At 40.6% G+C, this 13326-nt stretch overlaps 1 long non-coding RNA gene across 1 annotated transcript in view; it reads right to left on the bottom strand.

The window, feature by feature from the left end:
• Positions 1-8847, bottom strand: part of LOC139184227 (uncharacterized) — a 59850-nt gene extending 51003 nt beyond the window's left edge. Inside the window, exon 1 of the long non-coding RNA XR_011567798.1 lies at positions 7845-8847. This is a non-coding gene — a long non-coding RNA (uncharacterized lncRNA). The remainder of the gene's footprint in view (positions 1-7844) is intronic.
• Positions 8848-13326: the final 4479 nt, after the last annotated feature.

Below are 13326 nucleotides of genomic sequence, written 5' to 3'. Positions count from 1 at the left end.
CAGTCGTGTCTGACTCTGTGCGACCCCATAGACAGCGGCCCACCAGGCTCCCCCTGGGATTGGGATTCTCCAAGCAAGAACACTGGAGTGGGTTGCCATTTCCTTCTCCAATGCATGAAAGGGAAAAATGGAAGTGAGGTTGCTCAGTCGTGTCCCCATGGTCTGCAGCCTACCAGGCTCCTCCGTCCATGGGATTTTCCAGGCAAGAGTACTGGAGTGTGGTGCCATTGCCTTCTCCAGAATAGATACTAGTGATGCCAATCAACAAACATCCTTTATGCATACCCACTATAGTTGAAGCACTGTTCCAGGTACAATGAGGTTAATCTCTTTTATTTAGGGCTCTTTAAAAATCTCTAAAATCATTCAGACTTATGATTTTTGGCCTTACAGGATCCTTATACTATGACAAGGAAGAATCTAGGTTTTTTTTTTTTCCCCCCTTGCCTTGTGCCTTTTTTTCTTTTTTTTCTAAAATAGCACTCTTATCAACGAGTGTAGGTACTATGGTGATAGCTGCTATATAAATACAGGAAGAGAGAACGAGAGAGGAGGGGGAGGTAATTAGCTCAATTGTATAAGACTTTCTTTAAGAAGTAGGAGAAAGGTTCTCATAATTTCATTCCTATCACCAAAGTGGCAGAAGAGAGAGTTACCATCAGCTTCAGGGCACAATGCTGACTCCAAGACAGAGTCCACTGGATTTTTCCAGCTGACCACACAGAGCAATTCTCTCCTACTGCTCTTCCCCTCTATGTAAATAACTTCTTTATAAATGGGAAAATGGAGAGCAAGCCTTTCAAACAGTTGTCATAAATTAGAATAAATTGCATTAATTCAAAATGTAAAACTAGGAGAGCCAGGAGAACATGCAACATATTTTCCCCAAATAACACTGTGAACAAGCACAAGTGTATACTCTGGGCATATGTATATCTTTCCTCTGACTGACAGCCTGAAGGGTAGTCCATGGGATTTTTGTGTTGCTGAGGTGGAAACAATCTTTATTTGGATTGAATAGCAGAGTAAACAGGAATGAATAAGAGACACAAAAGTTGACAGTACAGATGGTTTTTCAATTCTTTTTTAAAAACTGTATGCCTCATCAATTAAAGGTGCTTGTCTTTTGTTCTGGTTAACTGTCCGAGAGCCTTTTCATAATTGTACACCAGGAAAAGTTAGAAGTGGTTGGTGCATTAGATCCTGGGTTAATGCCCCACAGGTGACATGTAGCAGTAAAAGCTTCTCTTCTCTACCTTTTATGGAGAAACATTACGATTTATCTTGCAATGTAGTTACGAAAGTCATTAAGGAAACTAAAAACCTTAGTGAAAACAAGCCAAAATAAAAAAGAGATTATCATACTAAGTAAGCCAAAGACAAATATCGTAAAATATTGCTTGTATGTGGGATATATAAAAAGAAAACATATAAATTAACTTATACACAAAACAGAAGTAGACCCACAGACATAGAAAACAATGGGGAAAGGTAGGGGGGAGGATAAATTAGGAGTTTGAGGTTAACATATACATGCTACTATATATAAAATAGATAACTGATAAGAACCTACTGCATAGCACAAGAAGCTATACTCAATATAAGAAAAGAATCTGAAAAATATATATATATGTATATATGTGTAACTGAATCCCTTTGCTGCACACATGAAACTAACACAATGCTGTAAACCAACTATACTTCAATTAAAAAATTCAATCAAACAAGGAAGATACACATACATATGTATTGTGTATGTGTGCGTACACACACATATACTCATGTTTTGGGGGGAATGGGTAAAAGATTTTGATGATTCGAGGAAAATATTAAATGGTGTGCCAAAAGTGGTCTCTAGAGACACTGAAGAATCTGATTAAACTATAATTACACCTACCTGTAAGCAGCATACACCTGTGCACCAAAAAACCTTCCTTCTAGAACCGGAAGAGCATTTTCCTTCCCACACAGTCATCTGGCTCTGTCATCTGAATGAACTGCCTTGGGTACCACAAGGGAGGGATAATGGAAGTATCCACCTTCTGTCAACAAGACCCCCTGACTCACTCTGGAAGGCAAACGGCTATTCTGCTTGAATTAGCCACAGCTTTATGAGAGTAACGACAAAATGTAAAATCAAACAGCACCACCTAAACATTTACTCCACGTTTTGACTTCACATGACTATGGCACTGAGCCATGGTTTTTCTTTTAAATGGTGTCAACCAGTGCCTTTATCCCCACCATTTTTTGACCACAGACTCTAGGGCAGTTCGAAGGCCTAATTCAGGGGGCCCTTGAGGGAGGAAGGAGCAGACTCTTGGGTCTGACTTCCAGACCAGTCCTGGATTCTGCAGGCTCTTCTGCCTGCCTTGAAAAGACTGGTTATGGCTCTCTGGGGTGCTCTAACCTGGAACAATTCCCACAGAACGATCAATGGCATATCATCATTTCTTTCCTTTTCCCAAAGAACCGGATGCACAGAAAATAATGCACATGTAGTCAAGAGCTGAGAGCCTAATGCACATAGGAAACGTGTGCCCTCCAAATCAGCACATCAGGCCACCAGATCCCAGTCTCGGGCAGGAGTTAGTCATCGTTTTCTTACACGAGTCACACACTTCTCCCAGGACCAACGCATCTTCCTCCCCTCTACATAAAGAATTAGCTGAACAAAGTAAAAATAAGAGGGCTCTGGGGCTGCAGATGGCTGACCAGCTGTTTCTGGGTGACTCCCCATGAATCAGTGCCTCATCTGAGCTTTAGTGCTTCCATGTTTGGGGGGCAAAATATTCTGCATTTTGGAAAAGTAGTTCATGGAAAATAATACGGCAAACTAACATTTATAGAAAACCACAGTAATCTTGGAACAAATGTCCTAAATTATGTACTCAAAAGCAGATCCAATTTTACCCAAGGTTCTCCGTCTGCATGGCTTGTAGGACCCCTTTTTGTTGTTCGTAACTGCGGCTCCTCTCAACCCCCAACCCAAGTGCCTCTTTTTAAATGATATACCACTTTATACAGTCCACCACGTAGAGGACAAAATTCAGCCCTGGAGAAGAGGCAAGGGGGTGGGGGTGAAAGGATTTAAAGGACTTCACTTTCTATCCCCTTTGGAGATTCATCCTATTTTTTTTTTTTTTTTTCATTTAGTTTGAGGGTGAGATTATTATTGCTTTTAAAAGCCTCCTGGTTCCTTTTTGTACAATATTTATTTCTCAGAGCTTAAGTGCAGTGTTGGAGGTATTGACAAAATAGAAATAAAATGGAACTTTACATTCCAACCTCTCCCACGCTCCTGCAAAGCGGAAGTTTCTGACAAAACAGGAGTTTCACGGAAGCCTTTTCCTGGTTGTCCTCTTCAATTTTCAGATGACTGTTTGATGTGCATATCTTTAAGAGGGTTTATTTTAATACACAGGGGAGGAGACATAGTTCCAAATGCTTATTATCAGGAAAACAGCATTGGGAGAGTACGGAAACCTTCTGTGATCATTTTTATTCAATGAAAGCCATTCCTTTGGGTGGGAGAGTCAAATGCTAGTACCCACACATGCTGCATGCATACCAGCACGAGAGCGGGAGGAATGCAGATTTCTGTATCTGCGAGCAGCTGCTAAGTGAAATGGAACGTCCAACAGATGGCTGCATTGTCATTGTTGGGGGAGGAGGTGTGGGGAGCTATTTTGGTGTTTCTGTTGAGTGTGTGTGTGTTTAATAGGATGTGTTCTCCCTACCTGGATCTCTCTGGTGTTATCAAGAGCTTTTACTCACTCTGAATCTTAGAGCTAGAATAGATCTTAAGAGATCATCTGATCATCTCACATGTAATGGGAGAAGGAACGAGAAGATAAGGACACAGAGCTTGTTTACAGCAAGGCCAGAACTCTCCCATTAGGCCATACCACATAGGCGTCATGCGTTCTATTTACTTGAATATTGGTATTTAGCGCCAGTACCAAAGCTCAAGAAAAATAAATACTACAGCAGTTGCAGTTCCATAGTTTAAAAGGTACGCGTGTATCATTTTCTTTTGAAGTGTTTGGGTGGAGTTGTCTTGTAATTCTCACATTAGAAGAACAAAGACACTTTATAAGCAAAGTTATATCACGTTTGTATTAAATATTTGGGACAAAATGACCAATTTTTTTTTTTTTTTTTTTTTAAGGCAGGAGGAGAAGGGGACAACAGAGGACAAGATGGTTGGATGGCATCTTGAATAACATTCTCTAGAATCTTAAGATTCTATAGCAGTTTTATATTCCAGAATACAAGGAGTTAAACTTCTAAGTCAGAGCTATCAAAGGCCATGGTTAAGAAGCAAACTGAAAAGTGTCAAGGTCCCATTACGGCCAGTCTGAAAAAGGTCTCCATCCCCCTTCTGATGGGAGCCTTGGGTCAGTTGTACAGTCACATGGCTCACCCATTGGTTCGTGTTTTTTTCCAGAAATAGAATCAATAGAGAACAGACAAACCCACAGTTGCCAGTTTGTACAGTCTTGTGGTTTCTGTCAGGGGCTACAGACTCGAGCAGGTCTACCCGATAATGAAGGCAAACTATTTCAGTTCCTGTGGGTCCAGAGCGCCTCAGCAGAGTTCTGGTTTCAAACAAATGAATAACAAATTAAAAGGTACAGTAAACTAAGGAGGGGGGTGGAAATATATTAACTAAAATCAATGGAGGAGAAACAGAGTTAAAAAGCCTGCCTTCTCAGCAACAGTCTGTGATGTGTTTTGTTAATCTCCTAAAATTTATGTTAAAAGCCTTTTAACAGAAAGTCAATATATTTGGGTGGTTGAGCAAGTATATCATCCTGTACCGGCAGTTGCATTAAACATGACGCAGAGGCTCCACTGTCTGTAGGAAATGAACAGGGGTCCATCCTACAGATGTCCCACCTCCAGGAGGCCATACACTTTTTCCCAAAACAGTCCGTGGAGCCCAGCCAAGGACTGTGCCCACCTTTCTACCTAGGTCCCCCACTGACGTCAACAAGCATCCTGGAAATGAAGCGGGATCAGAATACCAGAAGCATAGCCTAATAATAGAGCCAAAATGGAGAGCAAATGTAAAATAAAGTTTCTCGATAAAAGTGTGACCTACTGCTACAAATTTGTTGAGGGAGAGAAAACAGCAACAGCAAAACAAAAAGTACTGTGAGCAGACTTCTTGGTGCTGAAATTCTGGAAGGTGGCTGACTAGCAAAACACCTAGATACTTAGGAAACTTCCAGAAAAAGGTTGAAAAGTAAGCAGGACAGCAAGCAAAATCAAACTGCAGATGAGGCTGAAATGCGGCTACCAAAATGTGTCTAGAGGTGCAAATGACACAAAAACATAAGTAGAAAACTAGAAACACATTATCAGCAGCTTTTTACACCCATGATTTCTGTATACTTATATCCGCTGTATCTTCTTCCCACCTGGAACAATTTGTTGTGCTCATGGGTAAGCCGTGCCGGGAGAACACAGGTATGAACTTTGAACATGCAGTACAAATGAGCCAGAATGCTGGGCCCAAAGGAAAAGTTTCAGCAAAGAGGCCCTGTCATACCCACTGCTCCTGGAGATGCTCTCACAATTACTCCTGAATCCATAACGTGTATGTGTGTTGTCTGTGTGTCTGTGTGTCTCTGTGTCTCTGTGTGTGTGTGTGTGTGTGTGTGTGGCCAAAGCCACCAGGGGCTTCTTTGATCTCTTATTATGGCTATGACATTTGCAAATACTCCACTTACTTTTCTGGGATGAGCAGCAAAGTATTTTTATGAGAAGATTTTTAGTAGAATTATAACCAAAAGTAATTATTTTTTTTTTTTGGCTGTGCTGGGTCTTTTGCTGTGAGTGGGCTTTCTCTAGTTGCAGCGAGCAGAGGCTACTCTCTAGCTGCGGTGTGTGGGTGTTTTGCTGAGGTAGCTTTTCTTGTTGTGGAGCATGGGTTCTAGAACCTGGGCATCAGTAGTTGTAGCTCACAGGTTCGGTTACTCTGAGGCACGTGGGATCTTCCCAGATCAGGGATCCAACTGGTGTCCCCTACATTGGCAGGCCGATTCTTAACCACTGAACCACCAGGGAAGTCCCCAGCAGCAAAGTCTTAAAATAAAACTTCTGTATTTTTTATGCTGTATACAATTTTTTTTTTTCATAAGAAGAGATTGTTATATCTACTTAATACTTTGACTGGCATCTTATTTTCGATGTGGACAAAGAAGGTCCAAAATGCTGAGGATGAGCTGTCAAGACAAATTTCCATTTCAATCTCTAAATACTTGTTCTATCTGGAAATCATCAAGATGTTCTCTTTGATGAACACTCTGCATTTTTTTTTTTTTTAACAGGAATGGGCTTCTGGTTTGGAAATTTGATAAGGTAATGTTGTAGAACAGAGCTACATTTTCACTTTATTTTCTGTGTCCAGCCACTAATGGTGTTAAGGAAAAAATCAACTTAATTTTTTTTTCCGTTTTTTTTTGTTTGTTTGTTTATCATTCTAGTGGTTCTTAGGCTCTCACTCTAGCACCCAGAAGAATAAATCGTGTTTCTTCAGGTAGCTTTTTAAGTTCTACCTCTTCAACTTCTTTATCTAGCCAATTTTTTTTTTCAGTCTTTGAGTCTTATTTCTCCTTCTGCCTGATCCCCTGAACTTGCTGTTTCAGACTTTCTTCACTGCAAAGGAAGTTTCCTCACTTAGTACTTCAACTTCAGCTTCCCTCTGCTCCTCCTTCTATGGCTGAGAGATGAGCTCAATCCATCCCTTGCCAGGCTTCTAAATGCTCAGCTCAGTGGAACGCCAGGCCACCTACCACTGCTCGCCACCCCAGGAGAATATACTAGACTTCCATCTCTGCTTGGAAAGTCCTTGGCAAAAGACATCACAAGGAACTATTCTAAGTGATGGACACAGCATAAATGCATGGGATCGGAGACATAAGAATTACAGAATGTTTAGCCTAGAAGACACCTACATAGAGATCATTCATTTTCCAGTGGAGGAAACTGGTACTCAAACCTGATTGCTAATTTGAAGCTCCGGAGAGAAGAGACTAACATAATATATACAAAGTGCTTTATAAACTATATAGAACTATACTGGATGCATGAAGAAAAATCAGTGCTTGTCTTCCACGCAGTGTGTCTGAGTTATTCCAGAGATGCTGCCATTACTCAAAATGTTTTAAATCTCTTCTTTAAAATTGTCATTTGCGGCAGTTAAGATTGTCATTGTACAGTCACATCTTGTTCTTATCAGTAAAGGTATTTTCCAGGGCTCAGACATTCATCTCAGATTTGATCTTAAATGTCTCTGAAGGCAGAAACCATGTCTGTCTTGCTCCTTGCACCTGGTATACTGCCTGCCACTTAGTAAGCACCTAATAATTACTTGTTCAATAATTAAAAAAAAAAAAAGATCAAATCCACCCTCAGAGAACAATGATTTGCTATGATTGATAGGCAAAAGCTCTGAAGACATTTTTCAAAAGAGAATTTTCCAAATAAAATTATTTTTGAGCTATAACAGTGTTGTTGGAACAATTTCAAGGTTTTTTTAATTAGAAGGGGATGAAATTCATTGTATTTACACATCTGTGTTCTGGCTGACCTGCTGACATTGTTGAATTTATTTATATCTCACCTTTCCCCTCAAAAAATGAGGTGGATTGAAACAACAACAACAAAAAGAAACCCATAATAGCAATAATGTTAATAAAAAGCACATTACTATAATCATGTTTCAGATATGCACAGCAAAAAAAAAAAACACAGCCCACAGGGTGGGTTCCTTATGTGTGGTTAGCTGAGGAGTGACAGTAAGTAACAAGAAATAGAGAACAAATAAGACTCACCCAGTCTCAAGCACATGTCTGCATGCCATCTGGCCCTTGTTCCCGTTGAGTAAAAGAGTTACTTAGAGCTAGTAAGAATGTAGTCATAAGGAAACATTCTGGGGTAACCGGGGTGACAAAATTCCCAGATTGACAATGAGCGCCCAGGAAGAAAGGCGTTTGCAGGTGTCACAACACCCAGTCACCACTGTCGTTAGCACCAACAGGTAACGTCAGTTTTTAGGATTCTGTGTGACACATAAAAGTGAGAACAGTCCCTCTCCAGTGGACTGACACTTTGAAGAGGAAAGAATGAACAGAAGGCTGAGAGGAAGGCACAGTGACCACAGGACAGTCTGTCCACCTTTTTCCACGTGTGAGTTACTCTTCAGAGAGTCAAAGAGGAGCGAGTTCCCAGTTGCTATAAACACATAAGTTAGGCACACACACAAGCATCCAATTCATACCACAAAAGCTTGAACTTTTCCCTGTGCTTCAACTAACTGCAGGCTAAATCGCCCTGACCAGGTGAAGGTGAGATTGTGTCTTTTATGAATTCTGGGCTCAGGGCTTGAATTAGGAATTGCTCAGTGAGCACGTTTACTTGTTCTTTAACTGCTCTCTGAAACATCCAATTAAGAACATTCAAGTTGCTCCAGTGAGCAGCATAGCAAAATGGGGTACCTCCTAAAAATGAAACCAGAGAGTGTTCAGAAGAAGAAGTAGAGAATGCTGAATTTCACACCAGGCCCCTGGTTTGCTCATTTCGGAGCCACTCTGGTTTTGAGGAGGAGGACCAGAGCCATGGGTGTCACTCATGATGTGTGGCATTCCCATGAACAAAAGTCACTTCTTCTTCCAGAAAAAAATTTTAAAAAGAGCTATTCCAATGCCATAATTAAAAGCAAGAAGGCTTACTTGAATTCTAAAATGGTTGAAAATTCGAAGTGTGTCTTTTAGCTAAGGAGGTAAATCAAAGGCAGCATCCTGATTTTTTGTGAAATCTTTCATAGAGAATTTATGAGCCAGCATCACTCCCTGAAATCCCATCCCAAGCCCTAACCCCAAGATTAGGTTTCAGTTCAATCTCCACAGTACATACAAAATAGATTTCTAAACTACAAATCTGATTCAGAACTACAAAACTACACAGGTTTAAATTCTTTTATATCACCCATATCGCTTACAGATTAAAGTCCAATTTCTAAGCTGAACGCATGAACATTTTTTAAGGAACTAGCTCTTTCTTATCTTCCCAACCTCATCTTTCAAACTCCTCCATGTCCATGCTAAGCTCCAGCCCTAATGAACTAATTAAAGTCTCAGAATCCAGGATTCCACCATGTTCATTTATACTTCTGTTTCCTCTGACGAAAACAGAGCACTTTCTTCTGCCTTATTCCCTGGAAACACACTAGTCACTCTCCATGACACAGATTCGCATCATCTCTTTGAAGGCTTTTGCCATCTTTCTCACTTTCACCCTGACCATACACACTCAAGTACTGCTACATGCAGTTCTAAAAACTACAGCATGTTTTGAACCATTCTGACTTTGAGGGTGTTTGAACCCCAGTGGTATGATGATAACCCTGAGATTGATTCCCAAAGGGACCACGCACATGAACATGTTTGACTCACCCACCTGTTTGACTATGGCTATTCTCTTTCTACTCTGCAGGGTAATGCAGTGCTTGAGCAAGGTTTGGTTTTAATAACTGTATTAGTCTGCTTGGGCTGCCATAAGGAAATATCATAGACTGGATGGCTTAAACAACTGAGAATTATTTTCTCACAGTTCCGGAGACTGAGAAGTCCAAGAACAAGGTGCTAGTCAATTCAGTTTCTGGTGAGAGCTCTCTTCCTGGCTTAAAGGCTGCTGCCTTCCTGCTTTGTCCTCACGTGGCCTTTCCTTAGTACATTCACATAGCAGAGAGAAAGAGAGGGAGTTCTGTGCTGTCTCTTCTAAGGACTTAAGGGCGCTAATCCTGTCAGATCAGGGTTCTTCCCTTATGAACTCATCAAACTTAATTACTTCCTTGGAGGCCCCATCTCCAAATACAGCTACACTGGGTGGGGGCTGGTTAAAGCTTCAACAGATGAATGCTGGGGGGGGGGGCACAAACATCTAGTCCATAGCGTTCACCTTGCATTCCCAATATCCAACATAAGTCCTTGTGATGTCTGTAAATGTCTATGATGTGATTAAACGCCACACCACACAAAGGGAGGAGGAAAACCAGATAGCTCATTAATCAAAAGTACTCATTTAGTGTATACCATGTGCAAAGCCCTGTCATAAAACATATCAGTATTATTAAGAAATTCACACTTAAACAATCTAATTGGGAGTTGAAACACAAACGTGTTCCAAGTCTGTGGCTCTAATAATAAGCAATCATGGGGTAGGACAAAGAGCACCGGATTTGGAGTCAGAAAGCACAGCTTTGCTGCTTCACCATCCAGGTGATCTGAAAGCAAGCTGCTCATCTCTTAAGACTCAGCACCCAGGTGACATATTCCTAGCTGAGGAAGCAAATGAGAGTAAGTAAATGTGCTTTGGGAATGCTAATACCACCTACACAAAGAAAAGCAGTGTGGCCAACTCCTCCAAGCCTCCTTTAACAAGATTCGTGACACCTTCCATCCCCGCAAGCTTCTCTGCAGGACTCAGCCTGCTGGGAAGACAGGCCCTGCTGCACTAGCCACACTTGTGCATGGCTGCTTATCACCAGTCTCAAAACTCGGTGTTTCACACCAGTGCTCCACCAGGAAAAGAAGAGCTCTTGCTTGTTTCCTGCATTTGCTCTCTTGCATGGGAGAGAACCAGCATACTTCAACTCTGAATCATAAAGAAATTGTGGTAAAAGCGGAATGAGAAATTCTTCACAAGCAAACACCACATGGGTTACTTCAAGGCTCCATGCTCTGTTGCGGAAACACTCAAGCACTCAAAACGTGAAAGCAAAAGTTAAAATGGCCAAGAGCGATTTAAATGTGGAGGCCCCCAAACACTGAAAGTTCTTACTAGAGATCCAAGAGCTTGGGCTATCTGTGGAGAGAGAATTTTCTGTCAAAGATGAAACACTCACTCTGTAGTCAGCACCAGGAGAGGAGACTGATATTGACCAACTGCTAATTGTTGCTTCACCTTTCAATCAGTCGCTATCAGATCACACCCCCAAATCTTAAATAAGTGTGTGATAATTGCCGAGTTTGTGGCAGCAAGTGGAGTCCAGGTGGAGCCACAAAAGAAAAAACAAGAAAAATGGCTCCTCACCAGAAACAAGCATGGGAGACAGATTCAGACACCTCAGGCTCCCAAACCCCCTGTTGAGAAGTAAAGTGTGTGTGTGTCTGTGTGTGCATGCGTGTGCACATGCACACATTATTTATTTATTTTTAATCAGCCTCACTTTCCACTGGTAATGCTCTTCATGTCGAAAAAAAAAAGAATTAAGAGGTGGAAAGACAAGAATTTTGAGAGAAATTGCTCTGATTCCTTCAAAGCCAGGCTCCAGCACTGACTTTGTATTTATTATTGACTGTGAATCAAGATAAAGGAAAACACCACAGCTAAAGAAACAGATACTAAAAACTTAAATTGAAAAGGTAACTGACATATCATGAACTGACAAATACAGCTTTTAATAACATTACTTATTTTCCTTCTGCTCCTTAAAAGTGTAAAGGTGCCGTGCATATAAACTATACCCATTTGAGTTGCTGGCAAAGTACTAAAGCAAAAACATGAGGAGGCAATCCCGGCTGCAGGAAATGGAGGTCACCTGTCCAGTCACTGTGCAGTCAGGATACACTTTACAAATCTCTTAAATATCTGCCTCCAAGCTCTTCACACGGGAGTTCACACAGGCAGAGACATTTTTTTTTTCTTCTTAATCACGTACCTTTTAAGATTCATAATTTGGGATGAGCAAAAGGCTCGGCAGGAGGTGGGGATGAATTAAAAACCATAAAATTGATGCTATCACTCTGATTGACATACCAGTAGTGCAGCATACATTTCCTGTTTGTCAGGAATGAAAGGTGTTCACATTCTGTAATAATACCTAATAATGTTTTGGAAAGACAAACTGCTGTCTGACTACATTTTAGCAAGACGGATTTTTTTTCCTTTCTGTCAGCTCTGAAATCAGAAGCTAGAGTATATATCACAAGCCTCTATAAAGGATGACCTAGATATTTAATAGCTGCAGCTATTCCAGTCCACTACGTGGACCTCCCCAGGTCTCTGATGCTATATTCTAGCATGCCCAAAATCACCATCACACCTTAAGACTAATTCAATAGGGTGTCCAGGGAGCTAGCTGTCCAGGACTGCCGTACAAAACTTACGGGAACTAGTATCCTTTGCTAGCGGTAGCTGTCTCATCACAAAACTGGCCAACCCTCTACTTAGAGGTTTGTCTAATCTAGCAATTAACATTTTGTGCAGAGCAGTAAAGAGAAGCCTGTACATAAGGGATCCGAAGACCTGAATTCCTCTAGCTGCCATGTCACTGACCAGGTCTCCATGAGCAAGTCATTTAACCTGTCCACATCTCAATCTCATCACATTTAAAACAGATATGTGGCCACTTGCCTTGACTACCTTACCTGAGGAGGTTATTGAAAACAGAGAAGCAAAATGATAGTTCTGGAATTGGCACATGTCCTCCATCTTGTAGATCCCAAGTGTGATTTTACATTAGTTAAACAAAGGATTTGGGAAATGCTGAAAGTCATCTATTTCTGTTTTGGTAATTTAGCAAAAACATGAGCAAGAATCAATGAGGTAGTAGATCATATATGACAAAACATCAGAAAAAATCAAATCCTGTTATACCATTCAATAATTATTCTTAGGGTGAACTGTGAGTCAGAGACCAGCCCTCAACTTTCTGCTCTGTTTTTGACATTTATGTTCCTATTGAGACTTGACTGTAGGCCCTGACTACCTAGGGTTTCAAAACGTTAAAAGTACTGTTTTGAAGACAGGAGAATATAGGATAAAAATGAAAACTGAAAATTTCAGGAGGAAGACAAAATTGGAATGTTTGTGCTAAATATTTTAATGACACATTTTTGCTTTTTAAATCTCTGATATTCTATTATTTCTAGAGGCGATTTCAAGAAAATAAAAATGTAAAATCCATGCTATAATTATTGTCTAATAATACTAAGCTTCAAGTGTCGGGTACTAGAGTCTGAACAATCCTTTGTTTCCAGAATTGTAAACACAGATTTGGATGCTTGGGGAAGGCCCACAGAAAACTGACCCAAATGAAAAAGGGGGGATGTTTTGTAGATCCTGCTCTTGGTAATAATACTGTGGCAAAGGAATCACAAGTGCTTTTGAATACAATTTTATTGCTGTTGTTTTTGCTAAATCAAATAAAGGCTTTAAGCAAAAACAGGTTTCAAGCCTTCTGCTTATAATTGCACTTCATGTGACTTGACAATGCTGATTTCTGTGTAATTTTTAAAATCCATGTTTGGTAAA

Source organism: Bos indicus, chromosome 7 (assembly GCF_029378745.1).
Source record: "Bos indicus isolate NIAB-ARS_2022 breed Sahiwal x Tharparkar chromosome 7, NIAB-ARS_B.indTharparkar_mat_pri_1.0, whole genome shotgun sequence".
In the NCBI taxonomy this organism is placed as follows: domain Eukaryota; kingdom Metazoa; phylum Chordata; class Mammalia; order Artiodactyla; family Bovidae; genus Bos; species Bos indicus.
The sequence above is the reverse complement of the archived record's forward strand: the minus strand, read 5'-3'. Positions and strand labels throughout refer to the sequence as shown.